At 39.1% G+C, this 24,011-nt stretch overlaps 1 pseudogene across 1 annotated transcript in view; it reads left to right on the top strand.

The window, feature by feature from the left end:
- The window catches only part of LOC306926468, a 23,869-nt pseudogene extending 455 nt beyond the window's left edge, over window positions 1-23,414 (top strand). Inside the window, exons 2-6 of the transcript XR_013792489.1 lie at window positions 3,211-3,320; window positions 3,431-3,480; window positions 8,249-8,389; window positions 21,177-21,245; window positions 21,589-23,414. The product of XR_013792489.1 is annotated as an uncharacterized misc_RNA (transcript). The remainder of the gene's footprint in view (window positions 1-3,210; window positions 3,321-3,430; window positions 3,481-8,248; window positions 8,390-21,176; window positions 21,246-21,588) is intronic.
- The last annotated feature ends 597 nt before the right edge of the window (window positions 23,415-24,011 follow it).

Genomic DNA, 24,011 nt, shown 5'->3' with positions numbered 1-24,011 from the left:
TGTTCATGGATTAACAGGTGTGTGTCTGACCTGTAGAACTGATCTTTTATCTGAATATGTACATGGATTAACAGGTGTGTGTCTGACCTGTAGAACTGATCTTTTATCTGAATATGTACATGGATTAACAGGTGTGTGTCTGACCTGTAGAACTGATCTTTTATCTGAATATGTACATATGGATTAACAGGTGTGTGTCTGACCTTTAGAACTGTGTCTGACCTGTAGAACTGTGTCTGACCTGTAGAACTGATCTTTTATCTGAATATGTACTGGATTAACAGGTGTGTGTCTGACCTGTAGAACTGATCTTTTATCTGAATATGTACATATGGATTAACAGGTGTGTGTCTGACCTTTAGAACTGTGTCTGACCTGTAGAACTGTGTCTGACCTGTAGAACTGATCTTTTATCTGAATATGTACTGGATTAACAGGTGTGTGTCTGACTCTGACCTTTAGAACTGTGTCTGACCTGTAGAACTGTGTCTGACCTGTAGAACTGATCTTTTATCTGAATATGTACATGGATTAACAGGTGTGTGTCTGACTCTGACCTTTAGAACTGTGTCTGACCTGTAGAACTGTGTCTGACCTGTAGAACTGATCTTTTATCTGAATATGTACATGGATTAACAGGTGTGTGTCTGACTCTGACCTTTAGAACTGTGTCTGACCTGTAGAACTGTGTCTGACCTGTAGAACTGATCTTTTATCTGAATATGTACATGGATTAACAGGTGTGTGTCTGACTCTGACCTTTAGAACTGTGTCTGACCTGTAGAACTGTGTCTGACCTGTAGAACTGATCTTTTATCTGAATATGTACATGGATTAACAGGTGTGTGTCTGACTCTGACCTTTAGAACTGTGTCTGACCTGTAGAACTGTGTCTGACCTGTAGAACTGATCTTTTATCTGAATATGTACATGGATTAACAGGTGTGTGTCTGACTCTGACCTTTAGAACTGTGTCTGACCTGTAGAACTGTGTCTGACCTGTAGAACTGATCTTTTATCTGAATATGTACATGGATTAACAGGTGTGTGTCTGACTCTGACCTTTAGAACTGTGTCTGACCTGTAGAACTGTGTCTGACCTGTAGAACTGATCTTTTATCTGAATATGTACATGGATTAACAGGTGTGTGTCTGACTCTGACCTTTAGAACTGTGTCTGACCTGTAGAACTGTGTCTGACCTGTAGAACTGATCTTTTATCTGAATATGTACATGGATTAACAGGTGTGTGTCTGACTCTGACCTTTAGAACTGTGTCTGACCTGTAGAACTGTGTCTGACCTGTAGAACTGATCTTTTATCTGAATATGTACTGGATTAACAGGTGTGTGTCTGACTCTGACCTTTAGAACTGTGTCTGACCTGTAGAACTGATCTTTTATCTGAATATGTACATGGATTAACAGGTGTGTGTCTGACTCTGACCTTTAGAACTGTGTCTGACCTGTAGAACTGTGTCTGACCTGTAGAACTGATCTTTTATCTGAATATGTACTGGATTAACAGGTGTGTGTCTGACTCTGACCTTTAGAACTGTGTCTGACCTGTAGAACTGTGTCTGACCTGTAGAACTGATCTTTTATCTGAATATGTACATGGATTAACAGGTGTGTGTCTGACCTTTAGAACTGTGTCTGACCTGTAGAACTGTGTCTGACCTGTAGAACTGATCTTTTATCTGAATATGTACATGGATTAACAGGTGTGTGTCTGACCTGTAGAACTGATCTTTTATCTGAATATGTACATGGATTAACAGGTGTGTGTCTGACCTGTAGAACTGATCTTTTATCTGAATATGTACATGGATTAACAGGTGTGTGTCTGACCTGTAGAACTGATCTTTTATCTGAATATGTACATGGATTAACAGGTGTGTGTCTGACCTGTAGAACTGATCTTTTATCTGAATATGTACATGGATTAACAGGTGTGTGTCTGACCTGTAGAACTGATCTTTTATCTGAATATGTACATGGATTAACAGGTGTGTGTCTGACCTGTAGAACTGATCTTTTATCTGAATATGTACATGGATTAACAGGTGTGTGTCTGACCTGTAGAACTGATCTTTTATCTGAATATGTACATGGATTAACAGGTGTGTGTCTGACCTGTAGAACTGATCTTTTATCTGAATATGTACATGGATTAACAGGTGTGTGTCTGACCTGTAGAACTGATCTTTTATCTGAATATGTTCATGGATTAACAGGTGTGTGTCTGACCTGTAGAACTGATCTTTTATCTGAATATGTACATGGATTAACAGGTGTGTGTCTGACCTGTAGAACTGATCTTTTATCTGAATATGTACATGGATTAACAGGTGTGTGTCTGACCTGTAGAACTGATCTTTTATCTGAATATGTACATGGATTAACAGGTGTGTGTCTGACCTGTAGAACTGATCTTTTATCTGAATATGTTCATGGATTAACAGGTGTGTGTCTGACCTGTAGAACTGATCTTTTATCTGAATATGTACATGGATTAACAGGTGTGTGTCTGACCTGTAGAACTGATCTTTTATCTGAATATGTACATGGATTAACAGGTGTGTGTCTGACCTGTAGAACTGATCTTTTATCTGAATATGTACATGGATTAACAGGTGTGTGTCTGACCTGTAGAACTGATCTTTTATCTGAATATGTACATGGATTAACAGGTGTGTGTCTGACCTGTAGAACTGATCTTTTATCTGAATATGTACATGGATTAACAGGTGTGTGTCTGACCTGTAGAACTGATCTTTTATCTGACCTGTACATGGATTAACAGATGTGTGTCTGACCTGTAGAGCTGTGTCACTGCTTTAACCCTTTTGACCTGAGATCAGATTCTATAAATGTCTTCTACATCCTGACGGTTTTCTGAAAAAGCTGTTTCTATGTCAGTCGTTCTTCGATTTTTCAAATATTGCAGACCTACAAGTTCAGAGTGGCGCGCTATGAGCTTGTAGATCTGCTATTGTTCAATAGCTAAAGCATAACATAATGCTTAAAACATCAAAAGGGGTTCCCGTCCAGAATGGGTTAAGATAAACGTGGATAGAAATGTGTCACACGCTGTGCTCTGTGACTGCTTTCACCTTTCAGAGTAATATGTATGTATATTTATATTTCATATTCTGTGACTGCTTTCAGAGTAATATTTATGTGTATTAATATTCATATTTCTCCCCAGAGCGAGGAGGGCAGCCAAGGAGGCCAAGGAAGCTCCTGCCCAGCCCGCTCCGGAGAAGGTCAAGGTCGAGGTCAAGAAGTTTGTGAAGATCGGCCGACCAGGATACAAAGGTACCGAGGTCAAAGGTCACGGAGCTGGCTTCATGCTGCAATGGGCCTCAAAAGTTCCTTTGAGAAGTTTCATCTTAACTCCTAAATAACTGCGTCTCTCTCCTCCTCAGTGACCAAACAGAGAGACTCCGAGACCGGCCAACAGTCTCTACTGTTTCAGGTTAGTACGTTTTGTTGAGCGCAGAACACATTGACACAAACAGAAACCAAAACGATGAATATATTATAATCACATCATCTGTACGTTGAAGTTAAGTCTTCATAGAACATGTACAAGTGTATTTATTGTCTGTTGGGTGGACAAAACTGTTACATTTCAGGATTCAGGATTATTTTAAGATTGAAGCGTTTGAATTGTGTTCAAACTCACAATATGTTCAGAAGCATCTTCCATAAAATCGTAAGAGTCTCGGATATTTTGTTTAACCCATTTTGGGCGGGAACCCTTTTTGGTGTTTTAAACATTATGTTATAATTTAGCTATTGAAAAATAGCAGATCTACAAGCTCATAGCGCGCCACAAGCTTGTAGGTCTGCTATTTTTGAAAAACGTCAAAATGTGGCGCAAATCTTTGAATATATATATTATTTCAGAGCGAACGTTTTTACCTCAAGTCTTTGCTTCTGGTAGAGGTCCCTGGAACTACATATTTTCAGATGGGGGTCGGCGGCCAATTACATATAATGTTTGGGGTCCTTGACATGAAATATTGAGAAACACTGATACAGAAACATGAGGTATTTCAGAAACACTGATACAGAAACATGAGGTATTTCAGAAAACTGGCAGTATTTAGAAGACATACATTTCTAAGTCAGGCCTAAATGGGTTAAAAGCCAAGGTTTAAGCCATTCTGGGCGGGAACCCCTTTTGGTGTTTTAAAGGAGCATTCAGTGATTTGGGTGATTTGGAAAACCACCCAGTCCGCCCCGGTAACAAAATGTGCACATGCACGCTCTACAGTGGGGGGAAGTGCAACAGGCCAACAGCATGTGCACCAAGGCCCGCCCCCACTCGATCATGATTGGAGGAAGGCCCCTCTCATCCTGATTGGATGAAGGCTTTGCCACCCGCCACCAAAACTGAAACTAGGGTTTTTTGACCCCAGGGGCTCACTGGGGACAGGGAGAAACTCCTTATATGGTCAGCACACTCTATAGTAGGGAGGTTTATAAAAAAGAAAAGAAAAAATAAGTGATATTTGAATGAAGTGAAATCACTGAATATACCTTTAAGCGTTATGTTAAGCTTTAGCTATTGAAAAATAGCAGATCTACAAGTTCATAGCGCGCCACTGAGTGACGCGCTATGAACTTGTGGTCTGCTATTTTTGAAAAATCGGTAAAATGTGCCTCAAATCTTTCAGAAAATTGTCATAATTTAGAAAATCGACGTCAGGCCTGAATGAAAAGGCTTCAAATCTGTGATTTCTTCACCTGGTTGGCATTTGGTTCCATGTGTTACACTCTCAGAGTCACAGACCCTTAAGGGTCCATTTGTTACACTCTCAGAGTTACAGACCCATAAGGGTCCATTTGGTTCCATGTGTTACACTCTCAGAGTTACAGACCCATAAGGGTCCATTTGGTTCCATGTGTACACTCTCAGAGTTACAGACCCATAAGGGTCCATTTGGTTCCATGTGTACACTCTCAGAGTTACAGACCCATAAGGGTCCATTTGGTTCCATTTGTTACACTCTCAGAGTCACAGACCCATAAGGGTCCATTTGGTTCCATGTGTTACACTCTCAGAGTTACAGACCCATAAGGGTCCATTTGGTTCCATGTGTTACACTCTCAGAGTTACAGACCCATAAGGGTCCATTTGGTTCCATGTGTTACACTCTCAGAGTTACAGACCCATAAGGGTCCATTTGGTTCCATGTGTTACACTCTCAGAGTCACAGACCCATAAGGGTCCATTTGGTTCCATGTGTTACACTCTCAGAGTCACAGACCCATAAGGGTCCATTTGGTTCCATTTGTTACACTCTCAGAGTTACAGACCCATAAGGGTCCATTTGGTTCCATGTGTTACACTCTCAGAGTCACAGACCCATAAGGGTCCATTTGGTTCCATGTGTTACACTCTCAGAGTCACAGACCCATAAGGGTCCATTTGGTTCCATTTGTTACACTCTCAGAGTCACAGACCCATAAGGGTCCATTTGGTTCCATGTGTTACACTCTCAGAGTCACAGACCCATAAGGGTCCATTTGGTTCCGTTTGTACACTCTCAGAGTCACAGACCCATAAGGGTCCATTTGGTTCCATGTGTTACACTCTCAGAGTTACAGACCCATAAGGGTCCATTTGGTTCCATTTGTTACACTCAGAGTTACAGACCCATAAGGGCAGGGCTCCACACTCATTTTTTCACAGGTAGCACTGGTGCCACCTACCTTTTCATTTGGTAGCACCACCAGAAATTAGGTAGCACCATCTTTTTCTTTGTATAGCGTGGTATTAATACATGACCTTTAAGACCTTATCATGCTGATAGTTCATTGTTAATTTCCATACCATAGTTTTGCCTTGATGTAAAGACTGACAATGACACAAACTTGATATTTGCAAACTTGATATTTGCAAAATATTTTAATCTGAACTGTAGGTTTCTCTGCAAGAGCAGCAGTTTGACAACATAGATCATCTTCTTATAAAAAAATAAAAGCAAAACATGCAATGAACACACACCATGACTTGTGCCTCGTATCGCAACCACGGGAACTGTGCCAGCCATTGTTGCTGAAAAGAGTACTTTTTTTTCTTTCCCCCCTCCTCAGTCTCTTTGGCCAACCTGTCACTGTCCTCTTCACTCTCAGAATATGAGATTATCGCCGGTTCCACAACTTCCTCTCCACCTTCTTGGTCTCCTAACCCATCTCCAGCACTAGCAGCCTCATTTGTCTCCTCTGACACATTTCTTTTCTTGAAAAAATCAACTATTGCGCCGCGTTTCATGTCTGCATCTTTGTATGTTTTCTTTTTCGGAGTTCAGTGAGCGCGCCGCTTGTACTTCATCACGTGACTCACATGCGCAGGCACGTGACGTCACTCACATGCACGCAAGCTACTAGCTAGGCACTAGCAGGCAGGCAGAGCGGGAGAGACCGAGAGAGAGAGAGAGAGAGAGAGAGGGGATTCGATTGAGCCAAAAGAAAGTAATACTTTATTATCGCACTACTAACATAGCCGCCCGGCGCCCGTGCCTCAGTGTTGAGACGGGGTAAAAAAATAAATAAAAAAAAACGGATCGTTTTTTTTTCTTTTTTCTCTCGCCTTTCCAAGTATCACCGGTGCGACCTCGTTAAATTTTAAGTATCACCCTTAATAAATTAAGTCGCATATGCGACCTAATAGGTCGCACGGTGGAGCCCTGCATAAGGGTCCATTTGGTTCCATTTGTACACTCTCAGAGTCACAGACCCATAAGGGTCCATTTGGTTCCATGTGTTACACTCTCAGAGTTACAGACCCATAAGGGTCCATTTGGTTCCATTTGTTACACTCTCAGAGTCACAGACCCATAAGGGTCCATTTGGTTCCATGTGTTACACTCAGAGTTACAGACCCATAAGGGTCCATTTGGTTCCATTTGTTACACTCAGAGTTACAGACCCATAAGGGTCCATTTGGTTCCATTTGTTACACTCTCAGAGTTACAGACCCATAAGGGTCCATTTGGTTCCATTTGTTACACTCTGAGTTACAGACCCATAAGGGTCCATTTGGTTCCATTTGTTACACTCTCAGAGTCACAGACCCATAAGGGTCCATTTGGTTACATGTGTTACACTCTCAGAGTTACAGACCCATAAGGGTTAATTTGGTTCCATTTGTTACACTCTCAGAGTTACAGACCCATAAGGGTCCATTTGGTTCCTAACTATCATTTAGCTGGGGACCCCCTGGAACTCTCTCAAGGACCCCTGGGGGTCCCCGGACCCCACTTTGGGAACCACTGTTTTAGGAACCACTCCCTGTGTGTTTACAAATCAAACATTAGGACTCTTGACCAGGGAGAGGAGACATGTGGACATATACCATACTAAGCATTTTCAGTCGTGGCGTGACATTTTATTTCGATTTATTACATGGCTTGGTTGAATGCTTGATTCTGATTGGTCAATCGCTTAATTCAGCGGTGAGTTATCTCATGATAATGACCGCTCCGCTGTATAATGACCGCTGCCTAATCAAACCCTCTGAGCACCACCAGCTGCGCGGCTGCGCCCGCTTGATTTACTGCCGTTTCCAACATAACAGCCATGTAAACACACACACACTAGTGACACACAATGTAATTTACAGCTAAACATTGCTCTTAAAAATGTTTTTGAAAACATTTGAGCGAGAAATAGACGAAGCAGCTGGACCCGAAAATGGATTCTATTTGATCAACTCACTTCCTTGTTTTCCGACAGTGCTTCAGCCCTGCAGCTGGGCAGACTCAGCCAGCGCGAAGTTATGGAATACTTTTTTTGTTGTGTTTTGGATCAATGGATTAATTTATGTTAGTTAGCCATGTAATAAGCGGGATAATATCTGGCTAGGTGGTCATTGTCGGGAGATAATTCACCGACAGGGAGTTTAACCACCGAGGCGCCAGATATTATCCCTTACTTAAACCATGGACGCTGTCACAGGGCTGCCTGTGCCCTATGCACACACACACACACACACACACACACACACACTGATTACTCCATTTTGACCTGAGGACGATTCTAAAAAAATGTCTTCTGAAACAGTTTTCTGAAAAACCTTGTGTTTCTGTAACAATTATATGTAATATGCCTCCGACCTCGCATCTGAAAATATGTTGTTCCAGGGATCGACTACCCAGAGATCAGTAATGTCTCCTCTCCTCTCCTCAGATCGACTACCCAGAGATCAGTAATGTCTCCTCTCCTCTCCTCAGATCGACTACCCAGAGATTGCGGAGAACATCGGGCCGCGCCACCGCTTCATGTCGGCCTACGAGCAGCGCATCGAGCCCCCCGACCGCCGATGGCAGTACCTGCTGCTGGCGGCCGAGCCCTACGAGACCATCGCCTTCAAGGTAGGCTTTATATAACTCCTTCTGCTGGCCGCCGAGCCCTACGAGACCATCGCCTTCAAGGTACGCTTTATATAACTCCTTCTATAGTACCTGCTGCTGGCGGCCGAGCCCTACGAGACCATCGCCTTCAAGGTACGCTTTATATAACTCCTTCTATACCTGCTGCTGGCCGCCGAGCCCTACGAGACCATCGCCTTCAAGGTTTATATTAACTCCTTCTATACGAGACCATCGCCTTCAAGGTAGGTACCTGCTGCTGGCCGCCGAGCCCTACGAGACCATCGCCTTCAAGGTACGCTTTATATAACTCCTAGTACCTGCTGCTGGCGGCCGAGCCCTACGAGACCATCGCCTTCAAGGTACGCTTTATATAACTCCTAGTACCTGCTGCTGGCGGCCGAGCCCTACGAGACCATCGCCTTCAAGGTACGCTTTATATAACTCCTAGTACCTGCTGCTGGCGGCCGAGCCCTACGAGACCATCGCCTTCAAGGTACGCTTTATATAACTCCTAGTACCTGCTGCTGGCGGCCGAGCCCTACGAGACCATCGCCTTCAAGGTACGCTTTATATAACTCCTAGTACCTGCTGCTGGCGGCCGAGCCCTACGAGACCATCGCCTTCAAGGTACGCTTTATATAACTCCTATACGAGACCATCGCCTTCAAGGTACGCTTTATATAACTCCTCCTATACGAGACCATCGCCTTCAAGGTACGCTTTATATAACTCCTATACGAGACCATCGCCTTCAAGGTAGGCTTTATATAACTCCTCCTATACGAGACCATCGCCTTCAAGGTACGCTTTATATTAACTCCTATACGAGACCATCGCCTTCAAGGTAGGCTTTATATTAACTCCTATACGAGACCATCGCCTTCAAGGTACGCTTTATATAACTCCTAGTACCTGCTGCTGGCGGCCGAGCCCTACGAGACCATCGCCTTCAAGGTACGCTTTATATAACTCCTAGTACCTGCTGCTGGCGGCCGAGCCCTACGAGACCATCGCCTTCAAGGTACGCTTTATATAACTCCTAGTACCTGCTGCTGGCGGCCGAGCCCTACGAGACCATCGCCTTCAAGGTACGCTTTATATAACTCCTAGTACCTGCTGCTGGCGGCCGAGCCCTACGAGACCATCGCCTTCAAGGTACGCTTTATATAACTCCTAGTACCTGCTGCTGGCGGCCGAGCCCTACGAGACCATCGCCTTCAAGGTACGCTTTATATAACTCCTATACGAGACCATCGCCTTCAAGGTACGCTTTATATAACTCCTCCTATACGAGACCATCGCCTTCAAGGTACGCTTTATATAACTCCTATACGAGACCATCGCCTTCAAGGTAGGCTTTATATAACTCCTCCTATACGAGACCATCGCCTTCAAGGTACGCTTTATATTAACTCCTATACGAGACCATCGCCTTCAAGGTACGCTTTATATAACTCCTATACGAGACCATCGCCTTCAAGGTACGCTTTATATAACTCCTCCTATACGAGACCATCGCCTTCAAGGTACGCTTTATATAACTCCTATACGAGACCATCGCCTTCAAGGTACGCTTTATATAACTCCTTCTATACGAGACCATCGCCTTCAAGGTACGCTTTATATAACTCCTATACGAGACCATCGCCTTCAAGGTACGCTTTATATAACTCCTCCTATACGAGACCATCGCCTTCAAGGTACGCTTTATATAACTCCTATACGAGACCATCGCCTTCAAGGTACGCTTTATATAACTCCTTCTATACGAGACCATCGCCTTCAAGGTACGCTTTATATAACTCCTTCTATACGAGACCATCGCCTTCAAGGTAGGCTTTATATAACTCCTTCTATACGAGACCATCGCCTTCAAGGTAGGCTTTATATAACTCCTTCTATACGAGACCATCGCCTTCAAGGTACGCTTTATATTAACTCCTATACGAGACCATCGCCTTCAAGGTACGCTTTATATTAACTCCTTCTATACGAGACCATCGCCTTCAAGGTACGCTTTATATAACTCCTTCTATACGAGACCATCGCCTTCAAGGTAGGCTTTATATTAACTCTACCTGCTGCTGGCCGCCGAGCCCTACGAGACCATCGCCTTCAAGGTACGCTTTATATAACTCCTTCTATACGAGACCATCGCCTTCAAGGTAGGCTTTATATAACTCCTTCTATACGAGACCATCGCCTTCAAGGTACGCTTTATATTAACTCCTATACGAGACCATCGCCTTCAAGGTACGCTTTATATTAACTCCTTCTATACGAGACCATCGCCTTCAAGGTACGCTTTATATAACTCCTTCTATACGAGACCATCGCCTTCAAGGTAGGCTTTATATAACTCCTTCTATACGAGACCATCGCCTTCAAGGTACGCTTTATATTAACTCCTATACGAGACCATCGCCTTCAAGGTACGCTTTATATTAACTCCTATACGAGACCATCGCCTTCAAGGTACGCTTTATATTAACTCCTATACGAGAACATCGCCTTCAAGGTACGCTTTATATAACTCCTTCTATACGAGACCATCGCCTTCAAGGTTTATATTAACTCCTTCTATACGAGACCATCGCCTTCAAGGTTTATATTAACTCCTTCTATACGAGACCATCGCCTTCAAGGTACGCTTTATATAACTCCTCCTATACGAGACCATCGCCTTCAAGGTACGCTTTATATAACTCCTTCTATACGAGACCATCGCCTTCAAGGTACGCTTTATATTAACTCCTTCTATACGAGACCATCGCCTTCAAGGTACGCTTTATATAACTCCTATACGAGACCATCGCCTTCAAGGTAGGCTTTATATAACTCCTTCTATACGAGACCATCGCCTTCAAGGTACGCTTTATATTAACTCCTTCTATACGAGACCATCGCCTTCAAGGTACGCTTTATATAACTCCTATACGAGACCATCGCCTTCAAGGTAGGCTTTATATAACTCCTTCTATACGAGACCATCGCCTTCAAGGTACGCTTTATATAACTCCTGCTATACGAGACCATCGCCTTCAAGGTACGCTTTATATAACTCCTTCTATACGAGACCATCGCCTTCAAGGTAGGCTTTATATAACTCCTATACGAGACCATCGCCTTCAAGGTACGCTTTATATAACTCCTCCTATACGAGACCATCGCCTTCAAGGTACGCTTTATATAACTCCTATACGAGACCATCGCCTTCAAGGTAGGCTTTATATAACTCCTTCTATACAAGACCATCGCCTTCAAGGTACGCTTTATATAACTCCTCCTATACGAGACCATCGCCTTCAAGGTACGCTTTATATAACTCCTATACGAGACCATCGCCTTCAAGGTAGGCTTTATATAACTCCTTCTATACGAGACCATCGCCTTCAAGGTACGCTTTATATAACTCCTTCTATATGAGACCATCGCCTTCAAGGTACGCTTTATATAACTCCTTCTATACGAGACCATCGCCTTCAAGGTAGGCTTCATATAACTCCTTCTATACGAGACCATCGCCTTCAAGGTTTATATTAACTCCTCCTATACGAGACCATCGCCTTCAAGGTTTATATTAACTCCTTCTATACGAGACCATCGCCTTCAAGGTTTATATTAACTCCTTCTATACGAGACCATCGCCTTCAAGGTTTATATTAACTCCTTCTATACGAGACCATCGCCTTCAAGGTTTATATTAACTCCTTCTATACGAGACCATCGCCTTCAAGGTTTATATTAACTCCTCCTATACGAGACCATCGCCTTCAAGGTTTTTATTAACTCCTTCTATACGAGACCATCGCCTTCAAGGTACGCTTTATATAACTCCTTCTATACGAGACCATTGCCAGTCCACAGAAGTGAACCTTTCAAGTCTGTTTTCTCAACTCACTGTTTCTCTGCCAGACATTACTCTATAAGCCATATCTCCTCAACTGGAGGGTCAAACTGAACAACCAATATGTACATTTACAGCTATGATTCCCTGCTTTCTGAAAGCTTGGTCACAAATAGTCTTACTCATTTTTCCTTTAGTTTTTCTTAACTTAAAGTAACTTAAGTAAAACGCATGAGAAAATATTGTGATGATATTGTGTATCCCATCGTGATATTGTTTGAAATCTATCACATCTATCACTTTGTGTTTCTGAGGCTGACGGTACATTGTGTTCCTCCAGGTTATATAAATATATTCTGACGGTACATTGTGTTCCTCCAGGTTATATAAATATATTCTGACGGTACATTGTGTTCCTCCAGGTTATATAAATATATTCTGACGGTACATTGTGTTCCTCCAGGTTATATAAATATATTCTGATGGTACATTGTGTTCCTCCAGGTTATATAAATATATTCTGACGGTACATTGTGTTCCTCCAGGTTATATAAATATATTCTGATGGTACATTGTGTTGTTCCAGGTTATATAAATATATTCTGACGGTACATTGTGTTCCTCCAGGTTATATAAATATATTCTGACGGTACATTGTGTTCCTCCAGGTTATATAAATATATTCTGATGGTACATTGTGTTGTTCCAGGTTATATAAATATATTCTGACGGTACATTGTGTTCCTCCAGGTTATATAAATATATTCTGATGGTACATTGTGTTGTTCCAGGTTATATAAATATATTCTGACGGTACATTGTGTTCCTCCAGGTTATATAAATATATTCTGATGGTACATTGTGTTCCTCCAGGTTATATAAATATATTCTGATGGTACATTGTGTTCCTCCAGGTTATATAAATATATTCTGACGGTACATTGTGTTCCTCCAGGTTATATAAATATATTCTGACGGTACATTGTGTTCCTCCAGGTTATATAAATATATTCTGACGGTACATTGTGTTCCTCCAGGTTATATAAATATATTCTGATGGTACATTGTGTTCCTCCAGGTTATATAAATATATTCTGACGGTACATTGTGTTCCTCCAGGTTATATAAATATATTCTGACGGTACATTGTGTTCCTCCAGGTTATATAAATATATTCTGACGGTACATTGTGTTCCAGGTTATATAAATATATTCTGACGGTACATTGTGGTGTTCCAGGTTATATAAATATATTCTGACGGTACATTGTGGTGTTCCAGGTTATATAAATATATTCTGACGGTACATTGTGGTGTTCCAGGTTATATAAATATATTCTGACGGTACATTGTGTTCCTCCAGGTTATATAAATATATTCTGACGGTACATTGTGTTCCTCCAGGTTATATAAATATATTCTGACGGTACATTGTGTTCCAGGTTATATAAATATATTCTGACGGTACATTGTGGTGTTCCAGGTTATATAAATATATTCTGACGGTACATTGTGGTGTTCCAGGTTATATAAATATATTCTGACGGTACATTGTGTTCCTCCAGGTTATATAAATATATTCTGACGGTACATTGTGTTCCTCCAGGTTATATAAATATATTCTGACGGTACATTGTGTTCCTCCAGGTTATATAAATATATTCTGATGGTACATTGTGGTGTTCCAGGTTATATAAATATATTCTGACGGTACATTGTGTTCCTCCAGGTTATATAAATATATTCTGACGGTACATTGTGTTCCTCCAGGTTATATAAATATATTCTGACGGTACATTGTGTTCCTCCAGGTTATATAAATATATTCTGACGGTACATTGTGTTCCTCCAGGTTATATAAATATATTCTGACGGTACATTGTGTTCCTCCAGGTTATATAAATATATTCTGACGGTACATTGTGTTCCTCCAGGTTATATAAATATATTCTGACGGTACATTGTGTTGTTCCAGGTTATATAAATATATTCTGACGGTACATTGTGTTGTTCCAGGTTATATAAATATATTCTGACGGTACATTGTGTTGTTTCAGGTTATATAAATATATTCTGACGGTACATTGTGTTCCTCCAGGTTATATAAATATATTGTGTTTTCCAGGTTATATAAATATATTCTGATGGTACATTGTGTTGTTCCAGGTTATATCAATATATTCTGACGGTACATTGTGTTCCTCCAGGTTATATAAATATATTCTGACGGTACATTGTGTTCCTCCAGGTTATATAAATATATTCTGACGGTACATTGTGTTCCTCCAGGTTATATAAATATATTCTGACGGTACATTGTGTTCCTCCAGGTTATATAAATATATTCTGACGGTACATTGTGTTCCTCCAGGTTATATAAATATATTCTGACGGTACATTGTGTTCCTCCAGGTTATATAAATATATTCTGACGGTACATTGTGTTCCAGGTTATATAAATATATTCTGACGGTACATTGTGTTGTTTCAGGTTATATAAATATATTCTGACGGTACATTGTGTTCCTCCAGGTTATATAAATATATTGTGTTTTCCAGGTTATATAAATATATTCTGACGGTACATTGTGTTGTTCCAGGTTATATAAATATATTCTGACGGTACATTGTGTTCCTCCAGGTTATATAAATATATTCTGACGGTACATTGTGTTCCTCCAGGTTATATAAATATATTCTGACGGTACATTGTGTTCCTCCAGGTTATATAAATATAATCTGACGGTACATTGTGTTCCTCCAGGTTATATAAATATATTCTGATGGTACATTGTGTTCCTCCAGGTTATATAAATATATTCTGATGGTACATTGTGTTCCTCCAGGTTATATAAATATATTCTGACGGTACATTGTGTTCCTCCAGGTTATATAAATATATTCTGACGGTACATTGTGTTCCTCCAGGTTATATAAATATATTCTGACGGTACATTGTGTTCCTCCAGGTTATATAAATATATTCTGACGGTACATTGTGTTCCTCCAGGTTATATAAATATATTCTGACGGTACATTGTGTTCCTCCAGGTTATATAAATATATTCTGACGGTACATTGTGTTCCTCCAGGTTATATAAATATATTCTGACGGTACATTGTGTTCCTCCAGGTTATATAAATATATTCTGACGGTACATTGTGTTCCTCCAGGTTATATAAATATATTCTGACGGTACATTGTGTTGTTCCAGGTTATATAAATATATTCTGACGGTACATTGTGTTCCTCCAGGTTATATAAATATATTCTGACGGTACATTGTGTTTCTCCAGGTTATATAAATATATTCTGATGGTACATTGTGTTCCTCCAGGTTATATAAATATATTCTGACGGTACATTGTGTTCCTTCAGGTTATATAAATATATTCTGATGGTACATTGTGTTCCTCCAGGTTATATAAATATATTCTGATGGTACATTGTGGTGTTCCAGGTTATATAAATATATTCTGACGGTACATTGTGTTCCTCCAGGTTATATAAATATATTCTGACGGTACATTGTGTTGTTCCAGGTTATATAAATATATTCTGATGGTACATTGTGTTGTTCCAGGTTATATAAATATATTCTGATGGTACATTGTGTTCCTCCAGGTTATATAAATATATTCTGACGGTACATTGTGTTGTTCCAGGTTATATAAATATATTCTGACGGTACATTGTGTTCCTCCAGGTTATATAAATATATTCTGATGGTACATTGTGTTGTTCCAGGTTATATAAATATATTCTGATGGTACATTGTGTTCCTCCAGGTTATATAAATATATTCTGACGGTACATTGTGTTGTTCCAGGTTATATAAATATATTCTGATGGTACATTGTGGTGTTCCAGGTTATATAAATATATTCTGATGGTACATTGTGTTCCTCCAGGTTATATAAATATATTCTGATGGTACATTGTGTTCCTCCAGGTTATATAAATATATACTGACGGTACATTGTGTTCCTCCAGGTTATATAAATATATTCTGACGGTACATTGTGGTGTTCCAGGTTATATAAATATATTCTGACGGTACATTGTGTTCCTCCAGGTTATATAAATATATTCTGACGGTACATTGTGGTGTTCCAGGTTATATAAATATATTCTGATGGTACATTGTGTTGTTCCAGGTTATATAAATATATTCTGACGGTACATTGTGTTCCTCCAGGTTATATAAATATATTCTGATGGTACATTGTGGTGTTCCAGGTTATATAAATATATTCTGACGGTACATTGTGTTCCTCCAGGTTATATAAATATATTCTGACGGTACATTGTGTTGTTCCAGGTTATATAAATATATTCTGACGGTACATTGTGTTCCTCCAGGTTATATAAATATATTCTGACGGTACATTGTGTTCCTCCAGGTTATATAAATATATTCTGACGGTACATTGTGTTCCTCCAGGTTATATAAATATATTCTGACGGTACATTGTGTTCCTCCAGGTTATATAAATATATTCTGACGGTACATTGTGTTCCTCCAGGTTATATAAATATATTCTGACGGTACATTGTGGTGTTCCAGGTTATATAAATATATTCTGACGGTACATTGTGTTCCTCCAGGTTATATAAATATATTCTGACGGTACATTGTGGTGTTCCAGGTTATATAAATATATTCTGACGGTACATTGTGTTCCTCCAGGTTATATAAATATATTCTGACGGTACATTGTGTTCCTCCAGGTTATATAAATATATTCTGACGGTACATTGTGGTGTTCCAGGTTATATAAATATATTCTGACGGTACATTGTGTTCCTCCAGGTTATATAAATATATTCTGACGGTACATTGTGTTCCTCCAGGTTATATAAATATATTCTGACGGTACATTGTGTTCCTCCAGGTTATATAAATATATTCTGACGGTACATTGTGGTGTTCCAGGTTATATAAATATATTCTGACGGTACATTGTGTTCCTCCAGGTTATATAAATATATTCTGACGGTACATTGTGGTGTTCCAGGTTATATAAATATATTCTGACGGTACATTGTGTTCCTCCAGGTTATATAAATATATTCTGACGGTACATTGTGTTGTTCCAGGTTATATAAATATATTCTGACGGTACATTGTGTTCCTCCAGGTTATATAAATATATTCTGACGGTACATTGTGGTGTTCCAGGTTATATAAATATATTCTGACGGTACATTGTGTTCCTCCAGGTTATATAAATATATTCTGACGGTACATTGTGTTCCTCCAGGTTATATAAATATATTCTGACGGTACATTGTGGTGTTCCAGGTTATATAAATATATTCTGACGGTACATTGTGTTCCTCCAGGTTATATAAATATATTCTGACGGTACATTGTGTTCCTCCAGGTTATATAAATATATTCTGACGGTACATTGTGTTCCTCCAGGTTATATAAATATATTCTGACGGTACATTGTGTTCCTCCAGGTTATATAAATATATTCTGATGGTACATTGTGTTGTTCCAGGTTATATAAATATATTCTGATGGTACATTGTGTTCCTCCAGGTTATATAAATATATTCTGACGGTACATTGTGTTCCTCCAGGTTATATAAATATATTCTGATGGTACATTGTGGTGTTCCAGGTTATATAAATATATTCTGATGGTACATTGTGTTGTTCCAGGTTATATAAATATATTCTGATGGTACATTGTGTTCCTCCAGGTTATATAAATATATTCTGATGGTACATTGTGTTGTTCCAGGTTATATAAATATATTCTGATGGTACATTGTGTTCCTCCAGGTTATATAAATATATTCTGATGGTACATTGTGTTCCTCCAGGTTATATAAATATATTCTGACGGTACATTGTGTTCCTCCAGGTTATATAAATATATTCTGATGGTACATTGTGTTGTTCCAGGTTATATAAATATATTCTGACGGTACATTGTGTTCCTCCAGGTTATATAAATATATTCTGACGGTACATTGTGTTCCTCCAGGTTATATAAATATATTCTGACGGTACATTGTGTTCCTCCAGGTTATATAAATATATTCTGACGGTACATTGTGTTCCTCCAGGTTATATAAATATATTCTGACGGTACATTGTGTTCCTCCAGGTTATATAAATATATTCTGACGGTACATTGTGTTCCTCCAGGTTATATAAATATATTCTGACGGTACATTGTGTTCCTCCAGGTTATATAAATATATTCTGATGGTACATTGTGGTGTTCCAGGTTATATAAATATATTCTGACGGTACATTGTGGTGTTCCAGGTTATATAAATATATTCTGACGGTACATTGTGTTCCTCCAGGTTATATAAATATATTCTGACGGTACATTGTGTTCCTCCAGGTTATATAAATATATTCTGACGGTACATTGTGTTGTTCCAGGTTATATAAATATATTCTGACGGTACATTGTGTTGTTTCAGGTTATATAAATATATTCTGACGGTACATTGTGTTCCTCCAGGTTATATAAATATATTGTGTTCCTCCAGGTTATATAAATATATTCTGACGGTACATTGTGTTCCTCCAGGTTATATAAATATATTCTGACGGTACATTGTGTTCCTCCAGGTTATATAAATATATTCTGACGGTACATTGTGTTCCTCCAGGTTATATAAATATATTCTGACGGTACATTGTGTTCCTCCAGGTTATATAAATATATTCTGACGGTACATTGTGTTCCTCCAGGTTATATAAATATATTCTGACGGTACATTGTGTTCCTCCAGGTTATATAAATATATTCTGACGGTACATTGTGTTCCTCCAGGTTATATAAATATATTCTGATGGTACATTGTGTTGTTCCAGGTTATATAAATATATTCTGACGGTACATTGTGTTCCTCCAGGTTATATAAATATATTCTGACGGTACATTGTGTTCCTCCAGGTTATATAAATATATTCTGACGGTACATTGTGGTGTTCCAGGTTATATAAATATATTCTGACGGTACATTGTGGTGTTCCAGGTTATATAAATATATTCTGACGGTACATTGTGTTCCTCCAGGTTATATAAATATATTCTGACGGTACATTGTGGTGTTCCAGGTTATATAAATATATTCTGACGGTACATTGTGTTCCTCCAGGTTATATAAATATATTCTGACGGTACATTGTGTTCCTCCAGGTTATATAAATATATTCTGACGGTACATTGTGTTGTTCCAGGTTATATAAATATATTCTGACGGTACATTGTGGTGTTCCAGGTTATATAAATATATTCTGACGGTACATTGTGTTCCTCCAGGTTATATAAATATATTCTGACGGTACATTGTGGTGTTCCAGGTTATATAAATATATTCTGACGGTACATTGTGTTCCTCCAGGTTATATAAATATATTCTGACGGTACATTGTGTTCCTCCAGGTTATATAAATATATTCTGACGGTACATTGTGTTCCTCCAGGTTATATAAATATATTCTGACGGTACATTGTGTTCCTCCAGGTTATATAAATATATTCTGACGGTACATTGTGTTCCTCCAGGTTATATAAATATATTCTGATGGTACATTGTGTTCCTCCAGGTTATATAAATATATTCTGACTGTACATTGTGTTGTTCCAGGTTATATAAATATATTCTGACGGTACATTGTGTTCCTCCAGGTTATATAAATATATTCTGACGGTACATTGTGTTGTTCCAGGTTATATAAATATATTCTGACGGTACATTGTGTTCCTCCAGGTTATATAAATATATTCTGACGGTACATTGTGTTCCTCCAGGTTATATAAATATATTCTGACGGTACATTGTGGTGTTCCAGGTTATATAAATATATTCTGATGGTACATTGTGGTGTTCCAGGTTATATAAATATATTCTGACGGTACATTGTGTTCCTCCAGGTTATATAAATATATTCTGATGGTACATTGTGTTGTTTTAGGTTATATAAATATATTCTGACGGTACATTGTGTTCCTCCAGGTTATATAAATATATTCTGACGGTACATTGTGTTCCTCCAGGTTATATAAATATATTCTGATGGTACATTGTGTTCCTCCAGGTTATATAAATATATTCTGACGGTACATTGTGTTCCTCCAGGTTATATAAATATATTCTGATGGTACATTGTGTTCCTCCAGGTTATATAAATATATTCTGACGGTACATTGTGTTCCTCCAGGTTATATAAATATATTCTGACGGTACATTGTGGTGTTCCAGGTTATATAAATATATTCTGACGGTACATTGTGTTCCTCCAGGTTATATAAATATATTCTAACGGTACATTGTGTTCCTCCAGGTTATATAAATATATTCTGACGGTACATTGTGTTCCTCCAGGTTATATAAATATATTCTGACGGTACATATTAATATATATAAATATATAAATATATTGTGTTCCTCCAGGTTATATAAATATATTGTGTTCCTCCAGGTTATATAAATATATTGTGTTCCTCCAGGTTATATAAATATATTGTGTTCCTCCAGGTTATATAAATATATTGTGTTCCTCCAGGTTATATAAATATATTGTGTTCCTCCAGGTTATATAAATATATTGTGTTCCTCCAGGTTATATAAATATATTGTGTTCCTCCAGGTTATATAAATATATTGTGTTCCTCCAGGTTATATAAATATATTGTGTTCCTCCAGGTTATATAAATATATTGTGTTCCTCCAGGTTATATAAATATATTGTGTTCCTCCAGGTTATATAAATATATTGTGTTCCTCCAGGTTATATAAATATATTGTGTTCCTCCAGGTTATATAAATATATTGTGTTCCTCCAGGTTATATAAATATATTGTGTTCCTCCAGGTCATATAAATATATTGTGTTCCTCCAGGTTATATAAATATATTGTGTTCCTCCAGGTTATATAAATATATTGTGTTCCTCCAGGTTCCCAGCAGAGAAATCGATAAAGCAGAGAATCGCTTCTGGACCCACTGGAACAAAGAGACCAAACAGGTAATAATAATAATAATTACATGAAGCCATTTGGTTTTTATCTACAATAATGATTCTTCCAATAAGAGAATGGCCCATATCCATATTAACCCATTCTGGACGGGAACCCTGTTATACTTTAGCTATTGAGAAATAGCAGATCTACAAGCTCGGTGCCGCGCTACGAGTATACCATAATGCTTAAAACACCAAAAGGGGTTCCCGCCCTGAATGGGTTAATGTTTTACTGTTATATCAATCAAGGCCCTAAATGAAAACTATTCAAGAGACTAAAATGACTAAAACTAAAAATCGAAATTTACTGCAAAAAAACCCTCTAAATATCTGTTGTTTTCTCCTCCAGTTCTTCCTGCAGTTCCACTTCAAGATGGAGAAGGCGGGGGGGGGGCGGGGGACCCCCCCAGAACAGTGGAGGGCCCCCTCCTCAGATGGGGGTGAAGAGACCCCCGCCCCTCATGGGGGGAGGAGGGGGCCCCCCCCGGCCGCCCAACGAGCCCATGCCCCCTCCCCCTCCCGGTGGCGGGATGCCCCCGTTGCCCCCCGGAGCCCCGGGCGGAGGGGGAGGGGGGGGCCCCCAGATGCCCCCTCCTCAGATGCCCCCCCAGCTGCCCCCTATGCCCATGAGACCCCCCCCCCCCGACGGACTGCACCATAATCACTGATCTGTAATTATTGGATGATGTTATAATCTGACTGATCGGTTGATCGGTGGCGCCCCCTTCTGTCTCACTTCAGTTATGGTTTAATCCAAAGGCCTCTAAGATATGTCTTTTAAATCATGACAGTTTTCCTAAAAAGAAAACCCTACATTTCTATATCGGTGGTTTTCAAACTATTTCATGTCAAGGAGCCCCAAAAAATAATATGTAATTGTTCCATTTTCAAGATTTTTCAAAAAATAGCAGATCTACAAGCTCGTATCGCGGCACCGAGTGCCGCGCTACGAGCTTGTAGATCTGCTATTTTTCAATAGCTAAAGTATAACATAATGCTTTAAAACACCAAATGATTTGATGTTATATCTGATCTGTTTTTGTTTTTATCTTTAAAATATGACGCAAATCTTTGAATATATATTCTTTCACAGTGAACTAGCTCAAATCTTTGCTTCTGGGGGGTGGGGTAACTACATTCCCTGGATGTAGTCCCTGGAACTACATTTTATTTTCTGATGGGGGGTCCACGGCCATAATACAGATATTTCTGGGGGCCGCTGACAGAAACGTAAGGTTTTCAGAAGACATTTCTAGAATCTGATCTCGTGTTTAAATGGGACGACAAGGCTGTTTCTGCTTGGATGGAATACCCACCATGACACAAACATTATAATGGTTCAAAGAATGTAGTATTTTCTGACTAATTAATTGCGTGGACAAACAGCCCTGGATGGAATACCCACCATGACACAAACATTATAATGGTTCAAAGAATGTAGTATTTTCTGACTAATTAATTGTGTGGACAAACAGCCCCTCACTTGAGAGAGTACAGTTTCCATTTGGTGTGTTTGCTTATGTTTTATTCTGTTATCCCATTCTGAACGGGAACCCCTTTTGGTGTTTTTAAGCATTATGTTATATGTTATCTGCTATTGAAAAATAGCAGATCTGCAAGTGCCGCACTACGAGCTTGTAGATCTGCTATTTTTGAAAGATCGTGAAAATGCGGCACAATTCTTTGAATTTATATTCTTTCAGAGCGAACGTTTTTAACTCAAATCTTTGCTTCTGAGGGGGTTCCTGGAACTACATATTTTCAGATGGGGGTTGGTGGCCAATATTACAGATCATTTTTGGGTTCCTTGACATGAAAATGTTTGAGAACCACAGAAACATGAGGTATTTCAGAAAACTGTCAGGATTTAGAAGACTTTTTTTTAAAGTTCGACGTCAGGCCTAAACGGGTTAAACCAGTTGTCCACATCCAGTGGATGTGGTGCATTAGGGTTAGGGTTAGGGTTCATATCCAGTGGATGTGGTGCATTTCTCTTTGTTTTTACCGTTCATATGTTTATGTACGTCTATTAGAGCCTCTGTGATAAAACAGGGAAAAAAGATACCAATTCAGATATTCCCGTTTTTGTATAAAATATGAACATTGTGGATCATGATCAGTGGGTCATCTTTGAATATTTTGTTTTCTTTTTTTGTAATTAAAATGTGAAAGTTTCATGGGTTGTTCCAATGTTGTTTTCGTCGACAAACTATGGCGAAAGATGTCCGTCGACTACCTTTTTTCACTGACAAACTAAATGGAAACTACATGAGATTAAATATACTGTCGATTTTGTCAAAAAATAAAAAAGGTTAAATGTTAGGGAGGGACTAGTGGACAAGAGATCCAGTATAAGTCAATTTTACACATGGTTGCATGCTGAAAATAGCAGATCTACAAGCTCACAACGCGTCGCAGCACGACACGTTGAGCTTGTAGATTTGCTATTTGCAGATCTGCTATCTGCTATTCAGCAAGTGTAAAATCAGCCATTACGACGGCATCAAGGCCCGCCAGAATACATTTTAGTCGACAATTTACAATGTAGTCATTTATCAGACGCTCTTAATCCAGAGCGATTTACATTAAGCAATAACAAAAAGCATGGCAATACATCACATATATAACAAGTAGTTATTATGAAACATGTGTAAGCTAAGAATGTAACAGTGGAATATCTATATAATGAAACTATACATATATACTATATTATACATGTGTACTATAAAGTGCTGACTACATAAAATGCAATGCTAGTGCTGTCTACGTAAC

Source organism: Electrona antarctica (assembly GCF_951216825.1).
Source record: "Electrona antarctica genome assembly, chromosome: 1".
NCBI lineage: Eukaryota > Metazoa > Chordata > Actinopteri > Myctophiformes > Myctophidae > Electrona > Electrona antarctica.
Note: the sequence above shows the minus strand (reverse complement) of the source record. Positions and strands in the feature narration are given on the sequence as shown.